The following is a 14,124-nucleotide window of genomic DNA, read 5'->3' as shown; positions in this document are numbered from 1 at the left end:
AATAATAAATTTCTAGAATATAAAGAAATTGTAAACCTTCTGTGGTTTTCAAAAGTCTACCCTTCTGAAACAATCCTTATTAATCTATACAAATATTTTTCACTTCAAATCCCATTTTTGTGAAATTTTGAATAAAAAATTAAAAACTACGTGGCAAAACTTTTTCATTTTACTCACTAAAACATGACCCAAGTTGTTATTTTCAAATTTTTTGGACATAATTTTGTTTGTATCATCTGTCCTTAAAAGAATAAAAGGAAAAAGATTTCACAGATTATATTAGTCGAAAGACAATAACGGGTATGCTGAAAATATTTTGCTTGGTTGACGTTATGAGGTATTTATGAGTGCGTTAGTTAAAATCTAATGTTTAAATGTTCTTCAAATATTCTAATATCCCTTTTGCACAGAGTCAAGTTGTGCTTGAAAAAGAAACGACGCAAAATGTAAAAACTGCAACGACAGAAAATGTCATAAACAGTCTTTATGTACCCTAATAAATTCTGCAACATATAGTCGGTGCAAATGGTCTAATAAGTAAACAAAATATTCTATAAGGTCATAAATTTAAAAAGCATTTGCAAGTTCACAAACAGCGTAAAAAAAACTAATGGAAATTTCCCATTTAAAGTGTTTTAGAGTTATAAAGCATTAAAAAAAACTGGTGAGAGACTTTTGACATTGTACACTCATTCTTTCTATTATATACAAAGTAATTGAGAATACAAACAGAATGTATCAGTTCTTTTAATTACTAAATGTCGCCAATATTCTCTTGTCAGTTCAATATATTTCGAACCTTAGAGAACTGCAAAACAGTTTTACGCGTGAATTCTTAATACTACATTTCATGATGTCCTATAAGATCCAATTATTCAAATTACAGTCAAGCACATTAGATTAGAAGAAAGGAAGTAAGATTTAGTAAATTTCCAAAATCACTCAGTTAATAAGATTTTAATTGTCCTTTTTAATACCACAGAAAGAGGAAATCGTTGTTATTTTATTGATGGGGACGACCGTTTTAAACTATTTTATGTACTTTTAATCGCCCTATTGCAAAGGATCAAAGGACCACATAGGCAAATGTAAGAGAGACATTATTCATTATACTTGAGTGCTGTCTAGGATTTCAATAATCTGATACAACTTTCCAATGAATTAATTATAAAAAGATATTACATTCTGGTATTTTCTGACAAAATTAAACGAAAAAATATTTTGGGGGACTACATCTGCTTTTTACATTTTGTGAAATTTGATATAAAGTATTGGGTTTTAAATGTACATGTTAAATGGACATTATTCTAAACGGCTTAATTTGTATTGAAACTGTACCTTCTTCTTTCAATTAAAGTATTGGGTTTTAAATGTATATGTTAAATGGACATTATTCTAAACGCTAATCAAAACTTGCCCCCCTTTTCTTCGTATTTCTCTTTAAAAATATTTTTAAATTAGTATATATGAAAACTTACCGGTATTATGAAAAAAAAATCCTTCGAAAATTCAGAGAAAAATTCCCACATCAGCACCTTGAAAAACATGTTCATGTAGTTATTACTTTACATATTCTTTAAAGACAAATATGATTAATTTGCAAATGAAAACAAAAAAATTTGTACATTGAAACAAAAACATTAAAAATCAAAGAAAACAAATTAAGTGGTAAACCTACCTGAACCTCTTTCTAAAGAGAATAATTTGTTCCCTTTTCTTGCCTGTGCTTTTTAAAATGCCCGCGTATCGATTGAAAGCTGTTAATTCTGACGGCTATACTAATCGATCTTAATGAACATCAGTACATGAAGCACTGCCTTACATATTAAAAGAATTGTCATTAATTATAATTAAACTGATTTCTTCTTAAGGAGGCTGAGGGTGTCCCCCCCCCAAAAAAAAAACCCCACCAGATACAACTTATTTTTTTTAGATATGATATCTTAAAAGCTATTAAGTGTCATTTCGCAAAGAAAAAATTCATACATTTTAGTTATAAAATTTGATCATTTTATATATCTTTAAATGGAGCGCTTGGTCACAACCATCCAGTCCTCTTAAAATTGTTTGTGTTGATTTATCAACATTTAATGTTGATATCCCCACCACTTTTTTCTTTAGCGAGAATGATGAATGTTTATATTCCTTTTCTTATCTGTATCCGTCTATTTTCTTTTTTAATTAAGAAAGTCATAATAACATTATTTTGATATTTCATTGTTATATTATCCATCGAGAGTTTTCTGTTGCAATCGATTTATTAAACGTAGAAACCTGTATATTTCTTCTCGAATCAATGTCCCATGCATACAAATGAACTCATTAAAAGAAATAAAAATGAGGACGAAAATAATTTATAATCAACAAAGAGTAGCCCTTGTGTCGCAGTGGTTAGAGCGAGTGTCCTAGATTCGCGAAGTAAGGAGTTGATCCTAAGGTCGCTGATTTGAATCCATTTGCGGGATTTGAAGACCGCTCCTTCGGATAAGACCGCATAAACCGAGGTCCCGTGTCGCAGTAGCTGTTGGCACAAAAAAAGATCCCTTACTGGTAATATTAATGCTCAATGGTCCCCTGTGCCGAGTATAGGTCTACCATTGACAGGAGGAGTCTCGATTTGAATGAAAAATTGTAGAAAGAGAAGTTAAATAAAAAAAAAACCCAAATAAAAACAACAATTTAAAAAGACAGTGTTTAATGGCTCCAATCTTGATCAAGTTGATAATTAAACTTTTAATATTTAGGTGTTACATTTTGTAAATGCAATTCTTTTGATTTTAATGCAAACGAAGTACATGACAATGCTATCAAAGTTTAATTACAACTGATAGATGTAGAAAACATTATGAATACATTGATTGTTAATCAGGCTTGGGGTCAATTACTTTCAAATGTAATTAATTACTTTCAAATACATTGATAATTTTGTCAATTACTTGCAATTACAATTACAATGATTTTTTCAAATGTAATTAATTACTTTCAATTACTTTGACAAATGTAATTAAATACATTTCAATTACTTCGAGTTTTTTTTATAAAAAAAAAAATAAAGATTTTTTTAAATAAGATTTTTTCTATAGCGATCGAATTCAAACTTTCATTCAGTGTTTTTGTTCTTGGGTATGATAGGGGTTCACACCTGGTCAAAATTAGACCTTTACCTTATAATGAGTGTGACACACTGTATAAACAAATTAAACATTATGAGACAATTAATTATTGTACAAACACAAGCCCATGCTACACCAGTATGGTGTATGGCAAGATCTTTTTTGTTACTTTCTCAAATCCATATTTTTGAAGGAAATAAATAATATCTATCACAATTCCATTCATTATTTTCTATCTTAAAATGAATAGAATACAGGTAAATCTAAAAGGGGATGTAGTTAGTCTAATTATTGTAAAACAAATTAACTATCTAAACAATCATTGTTATTTGCAAGTGGGAATAGGGAGAACTGAGATTTATAAAACATGGGAATAAGTAATATAAACCCACCAGTATAAAACTAGGTATCAGTATAAGACACTTTTTAAATATAAACTTTCATTTTAAAAAAAGTAATTGAAATGTAATTGAAAAGTAATTGAAAATACATGACCTTTTTTGAATTGTATTTAAATACATTCAATTACTTGTAATCGAAGGCTCGCTCAAATACAAATTACTTCCAATTACTTTGAAAAATGTAATTAATTACACTCAATTACAATTACTTTATTCAATTACCCCATCCCTGTTGTTAATAAGAAGCGTTTGACAAAATTATCAAATACTCCTTTATAGATGTGAAATATGGGGTTATCACAATACTAAGTTAAAGAGAAAAAACATCTCTCATTTCGAAAATTTATTCTGAGTATAATCAGTATAAACTTTATAGCGTATGGTAAACCTGGCAGATATCATTTATTAATTGATTTCAAAGATAGGATAGTTTTATTTTGGTGTAACCTATTTTATGCGCAGAGTTCTAAACTGCCTGTAAAACGTATACGTGCAATGAAAATACTTAAGTATATAGGAATCCATGGTGTGCTTTTGTTTAGAAAATTTAATATGAACAAGATTTGACCCATGTATGGTTTGAAAATTCATAAATATATCATGTTTATTTTTAAATATATACTGGTATACCATTCTATCGAATGCCATATACGACAGCCAACTGCTTACTGCCAACTGCTGACTGCTTACTGCCAACTGTCAGCAGCTTACTGCTAACTGCCACACATATTTGAATATTTTTTTTTATATTGATATTTATGCGAATGTTCAAAAAAAAAAAAAAAAAAAAACAGGCGCGGATCCAGGACATTTTTTCCAATAGGGTCACCCTGGTAAAATAGTAAAATTAAATTGATTAAATGACCAATATGTTTATCCTATTTAATATCTATTCAATATATGCGATTGATAAAGTACATTTTTTATTTGTTTTCTTATTTGAAATAGGTAATAAAATGACTACTTTCTGCTTTTAATCTTTAAAGAAGTACACCCTCCCCCCACCCCCGGAGACAACAAAACCTTTGAAGAGAGAAAAATGAAAAAAAAAATGTTGTTTTGCAGGGAAAGATGTTTTAAAAATAAGTTTACATTTTCCATTATATTCTACAGCTAAAAATTTCCTCAAATTAAAGATGTATATCTCTGTGTGTTATAATGTTTCACATGCAAATACTAGTATCTTGGGGGGGGGGGGGGGGGGGGTATTTAAAATTTGTACAGTCATGGGTTAATGTATAAACTAAACGAACTAAAACTGATCTTAGACCCTCCACGTAGAAAACGCCGATAAAACATTTATATCTCTTTGTTTTTACAAATAAGACATGTTTTACATGCATAGGTCTAGAGAGAGAGGTCCGGACCACCCCTCTGAAATTTGTAAAGTTATTTAATGCACAAACTAATTATAAACCAACTATAGTCTGTCCCACCAAGTTACTGTAAGCACTTTTCGCATAAAATCTCAAAATATATAAATACCTTGGCTTTCAACCCAGTTCCGATCGATAGATCATTTTTTTTCCAACCTTCCGCCGTTTATCCGAACCCTCGAGGTCAACCAGTGTATACACACGGCGGCAAATTCAAAGTCTACGGAGATTTAACATGGTAAACTCGTCCATTGGCGTCTAGATTACGGGGCCGGGAACCAGTTTTCGAAGGGAGTAGTCGTCCTTTGCAAAGTAAATTTCCAAAAAATCGTTAAAAATTCAAGGAATTAATTTAAATTGCTTTTATCGATAATATAACTTTTACTTTGAATTAAAATAAATTTTAACAGCATTTAACAAATTTAATTATAAACTACGAGAAAATAGTCCGAATCTAACGAAGTACAACTTGTGGATAATGGCTGTGGGCATGATGATGCAAGCTTGCCAGGCGCAGTGTTTAAAACGTAAGTTGTTTATATATTCTATGGTACTTTTTGCAGCTGTTGTTGTTTCCTAGCTTATATACACACAAGAAAGAAGTGTCTACAAATGCTAAGAATATAAATATATTTCAAAACGCGTGATATTGCTGACATTAGAACAACAGCCCTAGTGCTCATGGTTAACCGTTCGTGTTCAGTAACGGTCTGAATGTAAGCCCATGTGTGGAATATGAAAAGGGGTGTTTCAGAACACGAATATGGTTAAACAATTTGGTGAAATAATACCAAAAAGAATATAACAGGTAGTTAACTTAGTAACTAAAGTTTTAAAATTTTATTCTTACTTTCATTTTCAATTTTCAATTTATAACATTCCATGTACATACTACATGCATTTGGCAAATAAATAATAAGCTAGAGATCTAAAGTGCATTTTTATTTTTTCCTTATGTGTAGTATCAACACCCTGGGGACATCAAAACAGTTTTCAATAGATGACACATTTTGGAATTATTTTTCAAATCTTTTTATAATATTAAAATGTGCATGTAATTTTTCATCAAGTCTTTGGATTGAGTTCTATAATGGTCATTTATCACAGTACATGCATGCATATTGATGAACTAATTAGCAGAACCAGGCATAAAGTAGATGAATATGCACGTACTGTTTCAGAAAATAATGATTTGTCTTGACCTTGCAGTTTAAATGAGAAAGTAATTATATATGTAGTATTCATGAAAGGAAAACAGAAAAACTAAATAGAAGAACATGTCTGAATAGTTTGATCAGCACAAGAAGTTAAGATAGGCTGAATTATTTCATCTGAGTACAGACTTTAAAATAAAATTGATATACATGTAACATCAAAGGGAATCTTCCATTACCCGGTAATACTAGCTGTCGTGCACATATTCAGAGTTCAAATTCTCAGTCTGGTCATCTCGAAAAAAAAAAATTTTATTGCCCTGTCCCAACCAACTGGCTAAAATGACTCAAAATTTTTTTTTTTTTTATCTCCAAGAAGCAATTAACTTTTTTTGTATTCTGGAGAACACATTATTAATTTATAATTACTGGTAATTTTTCTGAGAATAATTTTCTCATCTACCTATATACCAACCTAATCCTGAGTTGGGAGAGGGCAGGCCTCAACAGCATTGTTTTTTTCTGTAAAGTCCTATACTGCTCAAATGTGAACTTAATTTGAAAATTTCTGTTTCCTTAATCATGTTAATTCCAAGATTTTCATTTAAAGTACTTGTTTTTAAAAACCGTAGAGCATAATTAAAATATTTTTGTTTGATGTACCCTGACACACATTTTTCAAGGTGGGTAGGTACGTATCTTTTTTGGCTTAATAATATTGATCAAATTGATATCAAAGTGTCATTAAAAAATTCCAGACTCGACAGAAATTTATTAATATTTTCAATACACACTGGATATCTAGACAGATGAAATATATATTGTTAAAAAATTATTAATCTAAAAGCATCCAATAGAAATCACATACCACAATTTTAAAAGGAAACAGTATCTATTTCTAATAAATAAAACAATTTTTTTTTTAAATAAAAAATTCAAAGTGCTGAAAAAATGATTGGGTTGGGGTATTTTTGATGGGTCAGTCTGAGTACATCAAAGAAATTTGTTTATATTGTTGCCCTTATTTGCTAGTACTGTATTTGGTTGACTTGAACTTTGACCTACTTTACAAAGATACCCCAGAAACTTTAAGTTAACTAAAGACTTTTTTAAATATTGAGTGATGTATGATGATAATTAACATTAATTTTATACATGTTTATGAGCTCATAAAACTGTTCTTTTAAACTATATGATATTCAGTAAACCACAAAAACTAATATCTTTATTATGAAAATACATTGGGATGGAATCTCACAAAGTGGATCGTGCAATGTGACAATTGCTTTGAAACATGTAACACATGTAAAATGATAAATAATTATTTATGATGATTTCAACTTAATTATTCAGTTGAGGGTTGCATTCTGTATATGCTAGTAGCATAAAAATAGCTGACCACTCTTAGATTATATAGATACATCTTTAAAGAAGCTAAAAGCAGGTGATATATGTGTTCCTTGGAACACTTTAGTTTGTAATGGCTGTACTCTTTTATAACACTAATCTTCCTCTTCTTTCAGCAATGTTAAGCTTGATTTAGCCACTGCATTATAAGGAGAGAAGCAGAAACCCTGACTAAAGTAAAGATGATTTGCATAACAAAGGCAGTAAGTTTACCATATAATATTCAAGATCCTCAAAATATCCCGTCTCTTTTAAATACATGTATTGAGAATGATTTGTTGAAGCTCAGCACCTGTCAGATGTGAATACATGTTACATTTTTCCCTCATCATTCGTAATCTTCTTCCAAAGAACCACTGGCCAGAAAAGTTGAAACTTATGCAGAAGCATCCTGGGGTAGTGTAGATTCTAAATTATTTAAATTATGACCCTTGGGGTAGTGGGACTACAAATAGGGAACCCAACTTTTACATTGAAATATACAAGAAAAATCTATAAAAATCTTCTTCTTTGGCATTACCAGTACTAGGCAAGCAAAACTGAAACTTATGCAAAATCATTGTGGGGTAGTGTAGATTTTAAATTGTTCAAATTATGACCCCAGGGGTTAGGTTGGGTCACAAAAGGTATAACAAGTGGGAAATCTGGTAAAGAACTGCATCGTCAAAGCTATTCAGGTAATTATAAGTGATGTGGCTCATGAGCCTCTTGTTATATAAGTTGTGATATTTTACAGAAAATTTGAGAAAATATTAACTGCAAATCTGTGTGTAAGCACCTGTAATACTGCACTATCTCACCATTTGAAAGAATAAACAAACATTGATAAAAAAAAAATGTAATTATAACTGAAGCATAGAATATTTGATTATACACTGTACTTTTATTGCTTACAAAATTATGTTTTTATAGGATGAATAAATCACAAGAGTCCAAAGTTTTGATGACCATGCAGAGTCGAGATATTGAAACAAAGACATGCCTGCACTGTTCACTCAATTTTTCAGAATAACGTGTCAAATTGAAATCCATCTTATGTTGGACTAAACAATCAGGACATTTTTCTGGATCACAGGTTGTAAGTGTTTACATTGTATGAATGAGAAAGATTTTGCTCTTCCTATGTATACCTCAGATTGAAACCTGAAAATGAGAATTGACCAAGTATATGTATTTTTGATAAGTAAACAATTCATATTAATATGATGAGCACAATCTGAATTTTTATTGTATCTTTATATTTCACTTTGCACAAATTTAAAAGTATTTTTATGCACTGAAATCTTTATGACGATTTAAAATGTTTTATCATTAATTTTTTTTCAGGCACAAAGTATTGACAAAATCAAAGATTACCTGGTAGTCTGCAAATGGAGTGATCATTGGATGAGGCAGACAACACCATTTTCCTCGGAAATTTTAGAATAGAGGCAATCTCCATCTTCATAGATGACTGATGTCGACATCTTCTCACTTCTGTTTCATGTCTTTTCTACAGCATGGACTCCAGCATCAGTGGGCACTTGACAATTATTCTTCTTATTTTGTTCTAATATCCTTAAATATAGGATAAACAATTCATTTATCTTTTAAAATATTGTTAAATTTTACTTAATAAAACGATAAAAACAGTGCAAACAAACTGGTTTATCCTATAATCTAAAGCTGTTTTATGGTTCAAGCATTTATAATTTTACAAGACTTATTAAAAATCTGTTAAGGTACTTGGATTCTCAGCCAAGAAGGATAACTCTTTAATTTATAATTTAATTCAGAATCTCAAAATGAATCTTGAAAAATTAAATCTCTTCATGCAACAGTTTTTATTTTATCATGATAATGTTTATAACTTCTCAATGTCCTTTAAGGTTGTTTGAAGTTCTCAGAAAGGTCTTGTAGAAAGTCGAAATGTTAACCTTATATAGTAAAACTCTGTTAAAGAAAAGTCAATGGGACCTATGAAAATACTTTGCTATAACCATAATTTGTTTTATCCGTATAAGGAATTCATTAATTTACATAGCTGGGGATCCAAGGTTACCTCGCTATATCTGTGAATTCGCAATATCTGTGTTCATATCTAGACAAATTTTTGATATAAAATCTCTTACTTAAATATGAATTTTACTCTTAATTCACACAAATAAACAGAAATAATGATTTGACATTTGAGGGCGAGACAGCACCATGACAATGGGCCGAGACAGAGATATCTCAGCCCCTAGGGAGAGACAGCTGTACTCAGGTCCAAGAAAATTATAGTCTTGTTTCCTGTTACCCAACCTACCTTAATTTTTCGCACCTGACCCTACAGTTTTTTAGGTTTGGAAAAAATCTGGAATTTCTGTAATTTCATGTTCCATGTTCTGAACGGTAAACCTGAAAAAAAAAATAATGTATATTCAAGTGGTATTTTACGAAAGACGAATAGGGCCACATAAAAAAATATTTTTATCTCGTAATTACGAGATCTTTTCTCGTAATAACGAGATAATTAACTCGTAATAACGAGATCTTTTCTTGTTATAACGAGATCTTTTCTCGTAATTACGAGATAAAAATATTTTTTTATGTGGCCCTATTTGTATTTCGTAGTATTTTATGATACTACCGAGTATATGTTTTAAATATGGACTTTCATAACATACTACTTGAGTCATGCATCAAAAGACAAAATTTAATTTGTAATGAAAATATTGGTCTATGACATGTTTAATTTGGTTTTGTATTAGTTCATATCGAAAATAAAAAGAAATTAAAAAATAAAATAATTTTCCTGCCTACCTACCCAATTTTTTTTCAGGCTGGTAGCAGGAAACAAGATAATTATTTTTTTGGCCTTACAAGGCACTGTCTCACCTAGTCCAAAACATCTGTATCAGAGCTGATATACTACTAGGTATATGATATATGCATGTTTGCGTACTAGGGAACTGTCAATGAATAAACTTACTTTGAAAATTTACAAATACAAAAGGAAAAAAAATTGCTGGGACTCAAAAATCAAACTCAAGAAACCTGCAGTATTTCATACCTTCAATATATATGTATCTGCAGGTACTTATGGCTTAATATGTATAATGTACATGTTTGTGCTTTTCTATCTTGTAGTTGCACCAGGCAGCTATTCAGATTCCTGCAATGAAAATTTTTGTTCTGAAAACTCATAAAAATCAAAAGGCTTTCTGTTAAATTGTTTTATTGAAATAGAGAAAGGAAAAAAATTATAATATATTTTAAAAAATCATAATCCTTCACACTTGCGTTATGTATTTTAATTTTATGTGTATAGGAATATTTTAAATTTTGGTATAATTCTGTTATATTTAAGGTAAACAAAAATGTATATCCTGGGTCTGAATTTACCTAACACCGATACATTACCGGAAGGTTTGGAAGGGCAAGGTCAAAATTCATTGGTGACGTAGTTTAATTGATGCAGACAACAAACGTTGTTTTGCACCGAGATTAAAAATAAAATATCAACGAAGGATTTATGAGTTCAAAGAGTTGGAAGTATAACAAAGTCAAGAAATACTGTGGCATGTGCATGTGAGGACATTACTTGTTCACATACTGTGACATAGAAACGATAATATGACTTATTTTGACCGTGTGTTACAGTTTTTTAACAAACGTAAAGGAGTTGGATTTATAAGGAAAACTAAGGTGAAACGTTAAGGTAAGGCAGCAATTATAATTTTTAAAAATCTTAATCCTAGTGATATTACTTTGATTGATCTCTAATGTTACGTGTTAGCTATAAATTATAAAACTAATTTTACTTGAGCTAAATTTGCAGTAGCCTAGCCTCGATTATTCTATCGAAATGTTATGTATGAATTGAGTCATACCTCTTTGCCTTTATGCAGTGACTAACCCTTTTATGAATCTTTGGTCCCTTGGGTCTCAGTCTGGGTATGAAAGTTTGTTGAAGAAGTAATATTTCTTGTAGTATAAATATATACTTGGAAGTCTCGGGCGTTATAGGTTTTTCGGACGTCGATAACCATAGAGCACTCCCGAACGTGTGTGACGTCATTTCCTTACTGACGACGACGTACGGAAAATTACGAACAATGGATGATCCCCTTCCGAAGTGGTGGCCATTTTGACAATGTTAAATCTCCGTAGACTTTGAATTTGCCGCCGTGTGTATACACTGGTTGACCTCGAGGGTTCGGATAAACGGCGGAAGGTTGGAAAAAAAATGATCTATCGATCGGAACTGGGTTGAAAGCCAAGGTATTTATATATTTTGAGATTTTATGCGAAAAGTGCTTACAGTAACTTGGTGGGACAGACTATAATAGGCACAAGGGTTTCTACCACATATCTTTTTAAAAGTAAATTCTTGAAGTACAATCCACGACGACTCAATACAGTGACGTAGACGTTGTTTTTGAAAGTGGGGGAAGGGGGAGGGGGGTTCAGCTGGAGAAAAAAAATAACTCATGTTACCTGAAGAAAGTGGACAAGTCAAAAAACATTGAGAATTTTCAATAGTAAAAGTTATGTGTAGGAAAAGGGGGAGGGTGTTACTACGCGCGTGTATAATGTCTGCTCTGAAAATCGCATGTCTTTTCCTGATACATATCATTTATATACAGTACAGTTAAAGACGGTGAATATCATACATTTTTTATATGCCATAGTTTAACAATTAATACAATGGAATGGTAAAAATATTTCAATGATAAGCGCATCTCTCTCATTGTAATTAAACTACTGAAGTATTGACATGACTTCGAAATTCGTTTAATTAATGTAGGGATAAATCTAGTTAATAAGTCAACAAAATCTTAACAAGCTTGAAATTCAACCATACTTAATTTTTTTCCAATTCCAAAAATCTTTGTTTTCTTTTTTAACTGGATTGAAAATAAGTGTCCACAAAATAAAGATAGAGGTTGGCAGATTATGTTACCCAAGAGATGAAAGATATTGTATCAACTGTTGTTGAAGATGAACATAATTTTTTATTTGTTTGTGCCCTCTTTATAAAGAACTAATCATGCGCATATCTAGAGGGGGTAGGGTCAAAACACCCCCCTGGACTTTGCAAATACTAAAGCAAGAAAAAGGTAGCCTTGGACCACCCTCGGAAATCGCAGACCCCCGCCCCCTGGTAACCGCGAATTTGTGTTAAATTGGTATGAAAAGTCAGAGGTTTGAAAAACTAGAAGTCATTGACACCCCCCCCCCATGTAATAGGTATTTGAAATTTAGGCGATTGTACGTTTTTTTTCGGGGGGGGGGGTGGATTTTATTTTTTTGGACTGGGGTGACACCCCCCCCCCCTAAAAAAATTCTGGATCCGCGCCTGAACTAAAAAGTGAATTTTGTACACTTTTCAAAAATACATGTATAACTTATGAAATTCTTAATTCAGCAGATGTTAAATATACAAGAAATATTTGTAACTTCATACGTGTTGCATTTAATTAATATAAGAAAATCCATGTGACTATATTAATTATCATTTTTGTTTACTTGCGCCACATGTGGTTTTTGTCAAACTAAATACACTTGTAAATAAAAAAAAAAACATGAAGAATGTCCATATCTAAGAACGCAAATAAACCTTTCTAAATATAACAGAGGGGGTTCCGAAGGGTAGCTTCCGAAAGATCATCATCATAAAGAAGAAAGCACCGCATACAATACTGTGTCTACATCATAACGAAATGCAAAATCTACCGCACGGAATGCTAACTGAACCGGACATAATATTTAATGATCAGCATCATCATAATAACAGAAATACTACACATAATGATGAATGTACTGTATATAATGTGAGAAGTACATAATATATTGTTGTGTTTACTGCATATAATGTTAGAACTACCGCATATAATGTTAGAACTACCGCATATAATGTTGGAACTACCGCATATAATGTTAAAAGCACTTCATATAAAAATAAAAACACTTTGTATAATAATAAAATGACATATCTACATCATATAATGAAAGAAGTACTGCATGTAATGGAGGTTGTACACTATATAATGTAAAAACTACTTCATATAATAAAAATAGTACCGCATATAATAAAGGAAGCACTGCATATAATATTTAATCCTCATATAAGACAGTCCCGGCGTTCCATAGATCAGATTCACAAGCTTTGCTTATCAGTTACGTAAAATATGATAATGTCTGATCCCCCAAAAATGACTATCATCTGCACATGTTTACGTCTCCCAATTGATTAGATATGAAAGAGCATGTTCTACTTCCGAACAATTTCTAAATTAAGACGAGCTTTTGATAAAAAAAAAAATGATGAAATAAGAATATCAACAGACTTATTTAGTCATTTTTTTTTTTTTACAAGTTCTTTGGTCTGTTCAAGGACAACAAAATCAGGACTATCATGTTTCATATTAATGTTTTACAGATCTTTTTGTTTTCTCGATCATTTTTTGATTTCTTTAAATTACATTTTACACTTTTGGGGAATGGTATGGAATGCCATATACGACAGCCAACTGCTTACTGCCAACTGTCAGCTGCTTACTGCTAACTGCCACACATATTTGAATAAAATTTTATCTTTATATTGATATTTATGTGAATTTTCAAAAAAAAAAAAAAAAAAAAAAAAAACAGGCGCGGATCTAGAACATTTTTTCCAAGAGGGTCACTCATGTTAAAAAATATCCAA

General features: G+C 31.0%; 2 long non-coding RNA genes across 3 annotated transcripts; one reads left to right on the top strand and one right to left on the bottom strand.

The window, feature by feature from the left end:
• The first annotated feature begins 5,301 nt into the window (after positions 1-5,301).
• Positions 5,302-9,567, top strand: LOC134252176 (uncharacterized). The gene is made up of 4 exons (XR_009988918.1): positions 5,302-5,417; positions 7,568-7,654; positions 8,364-8,529; positions 8,778-9,567. It is a non-coding gene; the product is annotated as an uncharacterized LOC134252176 (long non-coding RNA).
• LOC134252177 (uncharacterized) lies at positions 8,507-11,758 on the bottom strand. Of its 2 annotated transcripts, XR_009988919.1 has the most exons (4): positions 11,306-11,758; positions 10,486-10,587; positions 8,808-9,008; positions 8,507-8,594 (listed from the first exon to the last, which is right to left on the bottom strand). It is a non-coding gene; the product is annotated as an uncharacterized LOC134252177 (long non-coding RNA). The 2 variants fall into 2 exon arrangements; XR_009988920.1 differs by lacking the exons at positions 10,486-10,587; positions 11,306-11,758 and adding an exon at positions 9,739-9,827.
• Between the last annotated feature and the right edge of the window lie 2,366 nt (positions 11,759-14,124).

Source organism: Saccostrea cucullata, unplaced genomic scaffold (genome assembly GCF_032062105.1).
Source record: "Saccostrea cucullata isolate Sc308-1 unplaced genomic scaffold, CSIRO_AGI_Scuc_v1 ctg1890, whole genome shotgun sequence".
Lineage (NCBI taxonomy): Eukaryota > Metazoa > Mollusca > Bivalvia > Ostreida > Ostreidae > Saccostrea > Saccostrea cuccullata.
The sequence above is the reverse complement of the archived record's forward strand: the minus strand, read 5'-3'. Positions and strand labels throughout refer to the sequence as shown.